The following is a 12,690-nucleotide window of genomic DNA, read 5'->3' on the forward strand; positions in this document are numbered from 1 at the left end:
ATTCTGAAGCAACTGTTGATATTGGAATAGCTAATACATCACGAGCAATTTGAGCAAGTATAGGAAATCTGTGATAATTTTGCTTCCACCATCCCAAAATGTCAAAAATATCAAAATACTCTTCAATTATTTCATTAAGATACTTGTCTAATTCTGACATGTTGCCATCACCAAAAACTTGAGTCTTTTGTATCTTATACTTCTCAATGATATATTGTCTTTTTAAATCCATTTGACTCATATTTGTTGAAGCATTATCATTAACTGATTCTGAAATAGATGGAATGTTTGTTAAAGTATTGCATTGAGACTCCATTTTTTCCTTATAATTCTTGTACAAAACAAATAAAAGGTCATTTACCATCTTTCCTACTCTTGTACCCTCCTCATCTCCATATAATTCAATCAACATAAATTCTACGAAACTCAATTTATGTCTTGGATCAAGCACCACCGCAATATAAATCAACTTATTCATTTTCTTGGGATCTCCCCAATACTTGTCAAATTTATTTTTCATTTTAATTCCCATCGAATACACATCAAGATCATCACTTTCTTGCCACTCCTTCAAGATGGTATGAATATAACTAATCTCATGTGCAAAAGTATTGGATGTGACATACAAAGATCCAGAAACTTTTAATGTTAGCTCATAAAAAACATTCAGTAGAGATGCAAAAAGTCTAATGTTATTCCAATCTGCACTTGTTGGCTTCCCATCAAAAGTCTTTAACTCTCTTTTAGGTTTACCATCTGATTCAAACATCATCTCTCTATTTTCATTCAAAACAACAAGCCAATCTGTATATTGAAGATCTAATTTAAAGCATGGATCTTGTTCATCAAACCTATCAAAAGTTCTTTCAAATTTTTGAGCTATATTCAACATCAAGAAAGTTGAATTCCATCTAGTTGGTACATCTAAACATAATGAGTTCTTTCTTTCAATTTTTTCAATCTCTGCACATTCTTTAAACTTACTTAATCTGGAGGGAGATTGCTTAACATATTTAATTGCATTCCTCACTCTCATCACAGATTGATTTATGTCTTTTAAGCCATCAGAAACAATCAAATTGATTATATGAGCTACACATCTCATATGAATATATTCTCCCTTCAAATTAGTGGAATCCCAATTAATCATTTTTTTTTAAACTATTGATAGCAACATCATTTGAACTTGCATTATCAACTGTAATAGTGAAAATTCCATTAATTCCCCAACCCCTCAAGCAATTTTCAATGGCTAAACTAATAGCCTCGCCTTTATGACTTGTAATTGGACAAAAATTGAGAATTCTTTTCTGTAAATTTCAGTTTGTATCAATAAAATGAGCTGTTAGACACATATAGTTGATTTTTTGAATAGAAGTCCATGAATCAGTGGTCAAACAAACTCTTTATGCTGAATCACACAATAAATTTTTCAATTTTTCCCTTTCAATTGCATATAATTCAATACAATCACGTGCAACCGTCCATCTTGAAGGAATTCAAAATTTTAGACATACCATGGCCATAAATGTTTTAAATCCTTCTTTTTCTACAAATTTGAAAGGGAGTTCATCCATTATAATCATTCTAGCTAATGTTTTTCTAGAAGCATCTTGATCAAATTTCCAAGAAGTCAGAGACACCTCACCCTCTCTTGAACCTACTTGTAAACTTAACTGCGCTTGAGCTGTTTCAATAGCATGAGGGTGTTTTTTACATGAGGTGATATGAGATCTCAAACTTGTAGTTCCATTCTTGTATGGATCACAAAAAAACTCTTTATCACAAATATTTGCATTTAGCTTTTATCTCTGATTCAGCATTAGTAAACTTTTCGAAATGATCCCAAACTTCACTTCTTGGTTTCATTATTTTTCTCTTGGTTACCTTTCCTTTACAATTTACAGCAATTTTTTTTCCCACAGAAGGACAGGTATCAGATTGTGGTACCGAACAACTATTACCAACATCCATATTTGCTAAATCTCTTTGCATTGACATCAGACAAATACTGATCTACCTACAACACTATTCAAAATATTACAAGGTGTGATAATTGATAAGACTAATCAAAATATAATAGACTAAAACCAAAAGACAAATATGAAACTAAAAGCATGATTGATACTTATCAGGATATCTAATAAGGATATACATATGACCAAAACAAAATATTCTAAACACTGTTAAATATTTGAGTTCAATAAGGATATACATATGACCAAAACAAAATCAATGCGGAGATTACTATAAAACATTGAGAAGATAGAATCACTACTTACCCACACTAGTTGCCGGTCCTTGTTACTGTGGTGCGAGGACGAGAGGGAGATGGGGATATGGAGGAATAGACTCTAGTAAATCACTCTTATGAGTTGTGAATCCAAATCTGAACAGAGCTATGCCTAGGCAAAAGCAACACAATGGCAGTCTTAAGTATCATGTTTTCTCCTCTCTTTTGAGCAGAAGTTATGCCTCTAACCCAAGAACAAACTAACAACAAAATAAAGAATAAAATCAGCAACAGAAAAACACTTACTGTTGTGGTTTGTGGAGATTCCAGGTTCATGGCGAGAGGGAGACCTTGATTGTGAGAGAGACGAGAGCGACTTGAGGAGGGTTGAGGCTGTGAGAGAGCGACGGTAAGAGATCAAGGGAGGGGATAACAAACTAACAACAAAATAAAGAACAAAATCAGCAACAGAAAAGCACTTACTATTGTGGTTTGTGGAGATTCCAGGTTCATGGCGAGAGGGAGACCTTGATTGTGAGAGAGACGAGAGCGACTTGAGGAGGGTTGAGGCTGTGAGAGAGCGACGGTAAGAGATCACGGGAGGCGATTGAGGCTCGCCGTCGCCGGAGACAAGAACGACGAGGACGGGAGGGATCGAGCAGCGGGGAGGGGACGCGAAGTCTTGAAGACGTGAAGTGCGGCGGAAAAGATTTGGGATTTAGGGTTTCTTCTATGTGAAGTGCGGCAGAAATGCAGAATAGTAGACATGATTCACGTGAAGTGCGAGATGGTTTCTATAAATTTAATTTTTAAATTATGATTAATATTATTTCGGTTTATTCGGTTTAACCGAATATTGATTTCTAAAACCGAAACCGAACTGATATAACCAATATAACCGATTTTTTTAAAGAAAAAAAATGATTTACCGAACAGACCGAACCAAATTTATAAATTCGGTCTATTCGGTCGGCTTTTTTGGTTTAACCGAATTTTTACTCACCCCTACGTACCGGCGACTATAAACCCTCCGGGCGGAAAACCGTCGAGCTCCGACGTTAAATATCGAGAGTCGTACCGGCGACTATAAACCCTCCGGGCGGAAGACCGTCGAACTCCGACGTTAAATATCGAGAGTCGTACCGGCGACTATAAACCCTCCGGGCGGAAGACCGTCGAGCTCCAACGTTAAATATCGAGAGTCGTACTGGCGACTATAAACCCTCCGGGCGGAAAACCGTCGAGCTCTGACGTTAAATATCGAGAGTCGTACTGGCGACTATAAACCCTCCGGGCGGAAAACCGTCGAGCTCCGACGTTAAAAATCGAGAGTCACGTCGGCGACTATAAAACATTCGGCCGGAAGACCGTCGAGCTCCGACGTTAAATATCGAGTCCTACCGGCGACTATAAACCCTCCGAGCGGAAGACCGTCGAGCTCCGACGTTAAATATCGAGAATCGTACCGGCGACTATAAACCCTCCGGGCGGAAAACCGTCGAGCTCCGACATTAAATATCGAGAGTCGTACCAGCGACTATAAACCCTCCGGGCAGAAAATCGTCGAGCTCCGACGTTAAATATCGAGAGTCACGCCGGCGACTATAAACCCTCCGGCCGGAAGACCGTCGAGCTCCGACGTTAAATATCGAGAGTCGAACCGGCGACTATAAACCCTCCGGCCGGAACGAAAGACGCTTGAAGATAAGCGGCGAGGGAAAAAAGTGACGAGTCGTATGCCACCTACGTCCGCTCGGGAGGCCTAGTTGGCCGAGTTGTGTGTCCCCGACCAATCACTCACAAGCAGGCAAAGTAAAAATGAAGTTGCACAAAGATAAATTTTTCATGGAAATTAAAGAAATCAAGGCCGAGCGGCCGAATTGCAAAAAGGGAAGTTGTTTTGGCCGAACGGCCGAATTACATACCCTAAACCCTAAACCCTAAACCCGACCAATCACTCACAAGCAGGCAAAGTAAAAATGAAGTTGCACAAAGATAAATTTTTCATGGAAATTAAAGAGATCAAGGTCGAGCGGCCGAATTGCAAAAAGGGAAGTTTTTTTGGCCGAACGGCCGAATTACATGAAGACTTCTACTCCAAAAAATCATAAAGGTCCTTAGGAATTTTGCTGAGGAGCGCCGCATAATCTTGGGCTGGGATGCTGGCGGAGTCGGGGAGGTGAGCCTTGGACTTTAGGTAGTCTGTTGTGGCGGTGATGGCCAACTCAAAGGCATTATACATCCGATCGCATACTTTTTCTGAGAATTCGGTCGAGCGGATGTGTTTCAGCCTCAGGGCTGCAACTCGGCCGGGCTCCGCCTCTTGATATTCCCTGAAGGCAGCTTGGGAAGCCTCGAGCGACTCCTGCAAAGTCTTCAGTTCATCCTTATGTTTAATCGCCTCGGCCGAGCGACCCGCCTTCTCGCCGACCGGCCCGCCATCTCGCCGACCAGCTGATCCATTAGCTCCTTGACCTTTTGCTCCAGACCCCGAGCCTCGACATTCTTCTTCTCCAGATTGGAGATAGTCGTTTTCTTCCGCTCGGTTGCCAGGCTTATCTTGCGGTCCAGTGATTTGACCTGTCGATCAAGTTCGGCCAGAGTATGGGCCTGGTCGGCCATCTTTTTTCGCTCGGCCGCCAGTAGATCTTGGGTCTTTTTGAGCTCTTTCTGCAGCTCGGCATATGAAGGACCCTGGGAGGGCGCGCCGCCTGAACTCCTTAACCTTTTTAGTTCTGTGTCCGCCATGGCCAGGCGGTTGGAGACGGCGATCTCTTCTACCCATCTCTGGCATAAGCAAGATCATTAATGGCCGATTGGAAAGAATGCGTAAAAGACATCAAAGAAAAGATACTTACCCCAGTGGCCTGCTGCATGTGGCTGTTGGCCAGATTACTGAGGGGGATCATTGTGATGCGTGCCCGAGCGTCGGCCCACATTTCGGCTAGGGGCCCCTTCATGGTGATCATGTGCTCGGGCACGGTCGACCGATCAGATTCGGCCATCAGCTCTTCGGTGGGAAGATGCAGGGAGACCCTGATGGTACGGTGCCGACCGGGAGTCGTCTGGCGGAAACTGGTGAAGGATCGGAGGCCGGCGTCGAAAACTGGGACAAAATCGCCGAGCGTTGGACTTGGCGGGGAGCGGGTGGAAGGGCGCTGACAGGCACGACCTCGAGGGAGTCCGCGGACGCATCCAGTTGGGGCAGGGTCTGATCAGACGAGATTGCCTCCACCGCTGGGGCTTTGCCGCGAGAATCAGCAGTGGTCCGCTCGGATGGCTGGATCGCGGAAGTGGCCGATCGAAGGGGTGTCTCCGCTCGGCGCCTCTTTTGTCGAAGAGGGCGCTCTTCCTCCTAAGCGGAGCCTTCCTCCCGGACGGAAGGACCTCGGCTAGAAGTTATGCCAACCACCGGCTCCGGGAGAGAAGCCTGAGCGGCCGACTCCCCCGCATTCGTCTCACTCTCTCATTCGTTAGAGCCGACCGGGGTGATGCCCAGTTGCTCCATCTATTTGGCAACTGCGACCTCGAGCGTCGCCGCTTTCTTCTTCAAAATTTCGGCCATCACGGACTCCATGACAATGTCCGCTGCAAAGGAAAAAGGAGAAAATCAGTTAGCAATCAAGGCGAATGCACAAGTAAAATTCTTACCGAAGCCGCTCGGGAGGGGAGTCCGGATCGGACTCAGACCAAATATGTACATCACCCCTTCGAGCAAGAATTTATTGATGTCGAGCCTCAGACCGGCTAGCATGTTGGCGGCGTGAAGATAATTCGGTTGGGTCTTGAACCTCTTTAGCTCAGGGGAGGTTGGTGGTCTAATCTTCCACTGGGTTCGGAAGGAGGCCCGTTCGGGAAGACGCAGATAGAAGTAAAACTCTTTCCAATGTTTATTGAAAGAGGGCAGTTTATTGAAGAAGACTAAACCGGGCTGAGCCTGGAACATGTAAGTGCCCAGCTCGGACTGTTTAGGGTAGTAAAAATAATAAAAGACCTCAGGTCGGAGGGGAATGTTGTGGATTTTGAACAAGACAACAACGCCGCATAGAAGGCGGAAAGTATTAGGGACTAAGCTTCCGAGCGGAAGGCCGAAAAAATTACAAACTTCTACGATGAAGGGATGGATTGGAAAGCGCAGACCGGCTATGAACTGGTCACGGAAAACACAGAAAGCTCTGCGCGACAGTTTGTGTGGCCGAGCGGAGGGGAGGGTAAGATAAGTTCAAAATCAGAAGGGATGTCAAAATTATCCATCAGAATATCGGCGTCGCGCTGATCGAAGCAAGACTCCATGGTGGTATACCACGGGCCGAGGGCTGGGTCTTGTGGCTGAGAAGAACTAGCCATTGTCCGAACGGACGAAATCACAAAAGGCAAGGAAAAGCAAATGACAGAAGGAGGAAGATGACAAGTAATACAGCGACCAGAAAGCGAGAACACGGCAAAAAACACAAGAACCCAAGATAGAAAAGAAGAAGAACCTTACAGAGAAGAATAGAGATTGACGAGGAACACGGGATCGCCGGAAGAAGCAGCAACTAGATCACCGGAGCAAGAACAGCGAAGAAATCTTCTGGGCTCGCGAAAGCACAAATGCGGCGAGAAGAAAGAGAAGGTGAAGGCTTTATAGGGTTAAGCCCGAGCGGACTCCACCGTCAGATGCAGGTCACGGGAACTAAAGCACGCATCGGGCCGTCCATTTCAAATCGCCTCGGTCTCGTCGCTCGCGACGCCGTCGTCGTACGATGACGACAGCGTGCCATGTGGCATTCGGCTACTGGAGCGCATTTAATGAGCGCGTGCTCGGCCTTAATGACGGAGATTGGCGCAAACTTCGAAGGGATCCGAGGAATGTTGGCGTTGACTGACACCATAGCTACCCCCGTGGGGGTCGAGCGGAAGATAGTTTCACAGAGACACCACTCGGCGTGATTGGCGGTCCAATTAGTCGGACTAATCGCCTCCTTCGACTAGACTTGAAGGGAAGGCAAGTGATCCGGCCATTCGGACGGGGGACCCTCTGGAGGGAAGTCAACGCCACGTGATGGTCAAAAGTCAAAAGGGTCAGCATGAGGTCCGGCCGACCAGAGAAGGGTTAGGTCGACCGGCCGAACGGGTCCTGGCGGAATCAACGACAACTCGACAGGGAGTCGAGTTTCCGACGCTCATGGTGAACAAGGTCGCCGGGCCGAGCGGGCAGCCCGCTTGAACGAGGCGTAAATCGGTAATACTGTAAAGGGATGATCTTAGTCGAGCACGCGATGGGATGAAGTCTTTCCGGTCGGATCGACATCTACGCCCGGTCGGACCGATGCCTGCCGAGCGGATGGACGCTCATTTCGGGGAAAAGGAGACAAGGGGACATTGGGGAACATCTTCTGACATCAGGCATATTCGACGACCAGGCCATACGCAGAATCGTACGACGGAAGGTTCTGTTGTCCCATCAGCGAGGTGCTCAGACTGTAGCAGTATGGTGTCATGCATGCTCCTCTGGCAAGCCCATACTAAGGTATGGTACATGACACGTGTACGCCTCGGTAGGTATGCACAAGCCTCCTCACAGCTCTATATAAGAGCTCTCAGACTTCGCCGGAGGTACGCAATCTTGCATCCTCGGAGCCACTTCATAGTTTTCCTCTTGCCTGACTTGAGCGTCGGAGGGTCGTCGCCGGGAGCCCCTTCCCGGCCCGACTTCCTTGCAGGTTCGCCGGAGATCCATACGGTCGGTCAGAGATCCACATCATCAGTTGAAAGAGCGTCACGTGCCCAGCATCCATCGATTCAGCGTTCGGACAGGATCATCAACATTAAATTTTAGCTCTCTAATAGAGATGGCAATGAAGTGGGACGGAGACGAGTTTGTCATCCTCATCTTCATCTCCATTTTTATTTTTTTTAGATTCAGGGAATCCCCGAACCTGAATCAACGGGATCAAATCTCCATCTCCGACTCTATCCCGTTTTCATCTCCAAATTAATTTAATAATATTATTATTTTATTATTAATATTAATATTAGTATTAATAATAATTTTATTATTAATATTTTAAATTTTTTAATATTAATATTATTATCAATATTATTATTAATATTTTTAAAAATAATATAATAATAATAATAATAATAATATTATTATTATTATTATTATTATTATTTTTAGAACAGATTCAGGGATGAAGATAATATTTTCATACCCACCTCGAATTTGTCCCATCTCTGAAAAAATCTTTGAATCCGTTCATATCTTCGAATAAATCCAGGATCCCACCTCTATTGTAAATTTTTCTCGTAAAATTTCAAATCCGTGGAAAAAATTATCATCTCTGCTCTCTTACATGAGCTACTATTTATTAAGATGGCTGTAGCTGTGTCGCACTCCTCGACATTATTTAATAAAAATAAAAATAAACCGGGAGGATTTTAGGCGATGGAGAATTATAAAGTAGTATTTTTTATTTTGGGGCACATGTATATATAATTATCGGCAATTTATCAAAGGGCGCACTTGAAAATCTGAATTTACCAAAAGGCGTACACTACTTTGGTATTTACCAAAGAGCGCACTTTTTTAAAACCATTTCCTATTTTACCCTCCTGATAATTTGACTTTTTCTATTGTTTTTCTTTTCTTCATTATATTTCTCTCACTTCTCTCTCCCCTCTGTCGACAGAATATAGGAATAACATTAGTCAATCTTTAATCACATTTTAATACATTTGAAGAAGCTAAAATAAATAATGGACACCATATTTAGACTCCTTGTAATTTTAGAAATCCACAGGAACTGAAATGGGTGCAATCGGAGCTTTCTAGGTCGATCAGTGGGTTTCGGTCAAAACCCACTGATGGACCTAGAGAGCTCCGATTGCACTCATTTCAGTTTCTATGGATTTCTAAAATTACAAGGAGTTCAAATATGATGTACATTATTTATTTTGGCTTTTTATAGATGTTAACAAGCAAAATCAAAGAATCGGCATAAAAGGTCACGTTGGGCCTGATTTGAGTCCATATCAGGCATAATGTGGGCTTTTTTTTGCCGATTCTTTGATTTTACTTGTTAACATCTATAAAAAGCCAAAATAAATAATGGATACCATATTTGAAATCCTTGCAATTGTAGAAATCCATAGAAACTGAAATGGATACAATCGGAGCTCTCTAAGTCCATCAGTGGGTTTTGACCGAAACCCACTAATCGATCTAGAAAGCTCCGATTGTACCCATTTCAGTTTCTATGAATTTCTAAAATTACAAGGAGTGAAAATATGGTGTCCATTATTATTTTTGGCACTCCTAGTGGAGGACCAGAGGTTTTGAAAAACCCTAAATCTCTCTTCTTCTTTTTTTCTTTTTTTTTTGTTTAGGCCTGATATGAAGAGATATCATGCCCACGTTAGGCCTGATATCTCTTCATATCAGGCCCAATGTGGGCCTGATATGGGAGATATCAGGTCTAGATACAACAAAAAATAAAAAAATAAAAAAAAGAAATAAAGAGAGATTTAGGGTTTTCAAAACCTCTGGTCCACCACTAGGAGTGCCAAAAATAATAATGAACACCATATTTTCACTCCTTGTAATTTTATAAATTCATAGAAACTGAAATGGGTGCAATCGGAGCTTTCTAGGTTGATCAGTGGGGTTCGGTCAAAACTCACTGATGGACCTAGAGAGCTCCGATTGCACCCATTTCAGTTTCTATGGATTTCTAAAATTACAAGGAGTTCAAATATGGTATCCATTATTTATTTTGACTTTTTATAGATGTTAACAAGCAAAATCAAAGAATCGACATAAAAGCCGACGTTGGGCCTGATATGGAATCATATCAGGCCCAACGTGGGCCTGATATCATTCCATATCAGGCCCAACGTGGGCCTAATATCATTCCATATCAGGCCCACGTTGGGCCTGATTTGAGTCCATATCAGGCCCAATGTGGGCCTGATTTGAGTCCATATCAGGCCCAATATGGGCTTTTTTGCCGATTCTTTGATTTTTTGCTTGTTAACATATATAAAAAGCCAAAATAAATAATGGATACCATATTTGAACTCCTTGCAATTTTAGAAATCCATAGAAATTGAAATGGGTGCAATCGGAGCTCTCTAGGTTCATCAGTGTGTTTTGACCGAAACCCACTGATCGATTTAGAAAGCTCCGATTGCACCCATTTCAATTTCTATGAATTTCTAAAATTACAAGGAGTGAAAATATGATGTCCATTATTATTTTTGGTACACCTAGTGGTAGACCAGAGGTTTTGAAAAATTCTAAATATCTCTTTATTTCTTTTTATTTTTTAATTTTTTAATTTTTTTTTTTACTAGGCTTGATATCTCTCATATCAGGCCCACATTGGGCCTGATATGGGGAGATATCAGGCCCAACGTGGGCATGATATCTCTTCATATCAAGCCTAAACAAAAAAAAAGGAAAAAAGAAAGAGAGAGAGATTTAGGGTTTTTCAAAACCTCTGGTCACCACTAGGAGTGCCAAAAATAATAATGGACATCATATTTTCACTCCTTGTAATTTTATAAATTCATAGAAACTGAAATGGGTGCAATCGGAGCTTTCTAGATCGATAAGTGGGTTTCGGTCAAAACTCACTGATGGACCTAGAGAGCTCCGATTGCACCCATTTCAATTTCTATGAATTTCTAAAATTGCAAGGAGTTCAAATATGATGTACATTATTTATTTTGGCTTTTTATAGATGTTAACAAGCAAAAATCAAAGAATCGACATAAAAGCCCACGTTGGGCTTGATTTGAGTCCATATCAGGCCCAATGTGGGCGTTTTTGCCGATTCTTTGATTTTTGCTTGTTAACATCTATAAAAAGCCAAAATAAATAATGTACACCATATTTGAACTCCTTGTAATTTTAGAAATCTATAGAAACTGAAATGAGTGCAATCGGAGTTCTCTAAGTCCATCAGTGGGTTTTGACCGAAACCCACTGATCGACCTAGAAAGCTCCGATTGCACTCATTTCAGTTCCTGTGGATTTCTAAAATTACAAGGAGTCCAAATATGGTGTCCATTATTTATTTTGGCTTCTTCAAATATATTAAAATGTGATTAAAGATTGACTAATGTTATTCCTATATTCTGCCGACAGAGGAGAGAGAGAAAAAGTGCGCTATTTGGTAAATACCAAAGTAGTGTACGTCTTTTGGTAAATTTAGATTTTCAAATGTGCCCTTTGATAAATTGCCGAATTATATACCTTAAATCCGAGACTGAAGCAGATTCCTATCTCTTTCAATTTCTACCTTTGTCAATGTAAATAAGTTTAGGAGTTCTCCAAAATTAAGTTCAAGGACAGATATAATATTATTCAAACTATACTCATTGTTATTTGAACTAGGAATTAATTTGCTTTACTGCAAAAAAACAAAAACAATCAAATTTAAAAAAATTAAAATAATACTTGTTGTAATATCTTAAATAATTTAATAAACTAACTGTTATGTTATGTGATGTATAGAGATTTAGAATTTTGTTAAAATAAGCTAGCACACTCTTGATAGATGATTTATTTGTAATGAAAGCACTGTTAGAAGAATTATTCCAAAATAATTTAATAAACATGTTCTGTGATGTAATGATTTATTTGTATGAAAGCACAACTTCCATGACAAATTATTCCAAAATAATTAAAATTTTAATTAATGAAAATTTGAACTGTGACATTTTTATTAATTCTATTAAAAAATAAAAGGCAATTACCCAACTAAATAAATCAATAGGCCTTGCAAAAATTAAAACATAATTTAGTAAGAAATAAATAAAAAATTATTTGATAAAAATAAATACTTAGCTTCCAAAACTTTTATACGTAACAATTGTCCTCACATATCCAATAACTTTCGTCAATTGGGTTTTACCTGATTAATTTTAAAAAATAAAAATTAATTTCAATTCATTTCAAATAATTAATGATCCTGTCCGAACGCTGAATCAACGGACGCTGGATACGTGACGCTCTCCAAATTGCTGACGTAGATCTTCGACCGATCATATGGACCTCTGGTGAACCTGCAAGGAAATCGGGCCGGGAAGGGGTTCCCGGCGACGACCCTCCGACGCTCAAGTCAGGCAAGAGGAAATGCAGAAGTGGCTTCGAATACGGGAGAATACGTACCTCCGGCGAATTGTGAGGCTCCTTATATAGAGTTGTGAAGAGGCTCACGCACATATACCGAGACGAATACGTGTCCTCTAACCATACCTCAGTATGAGCTTGTTAAAAGAGCTTACCTGACATCATACTGCTACAGTCCGAGCACATCTCTGATGGGACAGCGGAACCCTCTGTCGTAAGATCCTGCGTATGGCCTGGTCGTTGAACATACTAGCTGTCAGAAGATGTTCCCTTGTCCTTTTGTCTCTTCTTACCCCATTCTGAGCGTCCGGCCGGTCGGCAGTCCCCTCACGTCCGG

Source organism: Zingiber officinale, chromosome 8B (genome assembly GCF_018446385.1).
Source record: "Zingiber officinale cultivar Zhangliang chromosome 8B, Zo_v1.1, whole genome shotgun sequence".
NCBI classification, from domain to species: domain Eukaryota; kingdom Viridiplantae; phylum Streptophyta; class Magnoliopsida; order Zingiberales; family Zingiberaceae; genus Zingiber; species Zingiber officinale.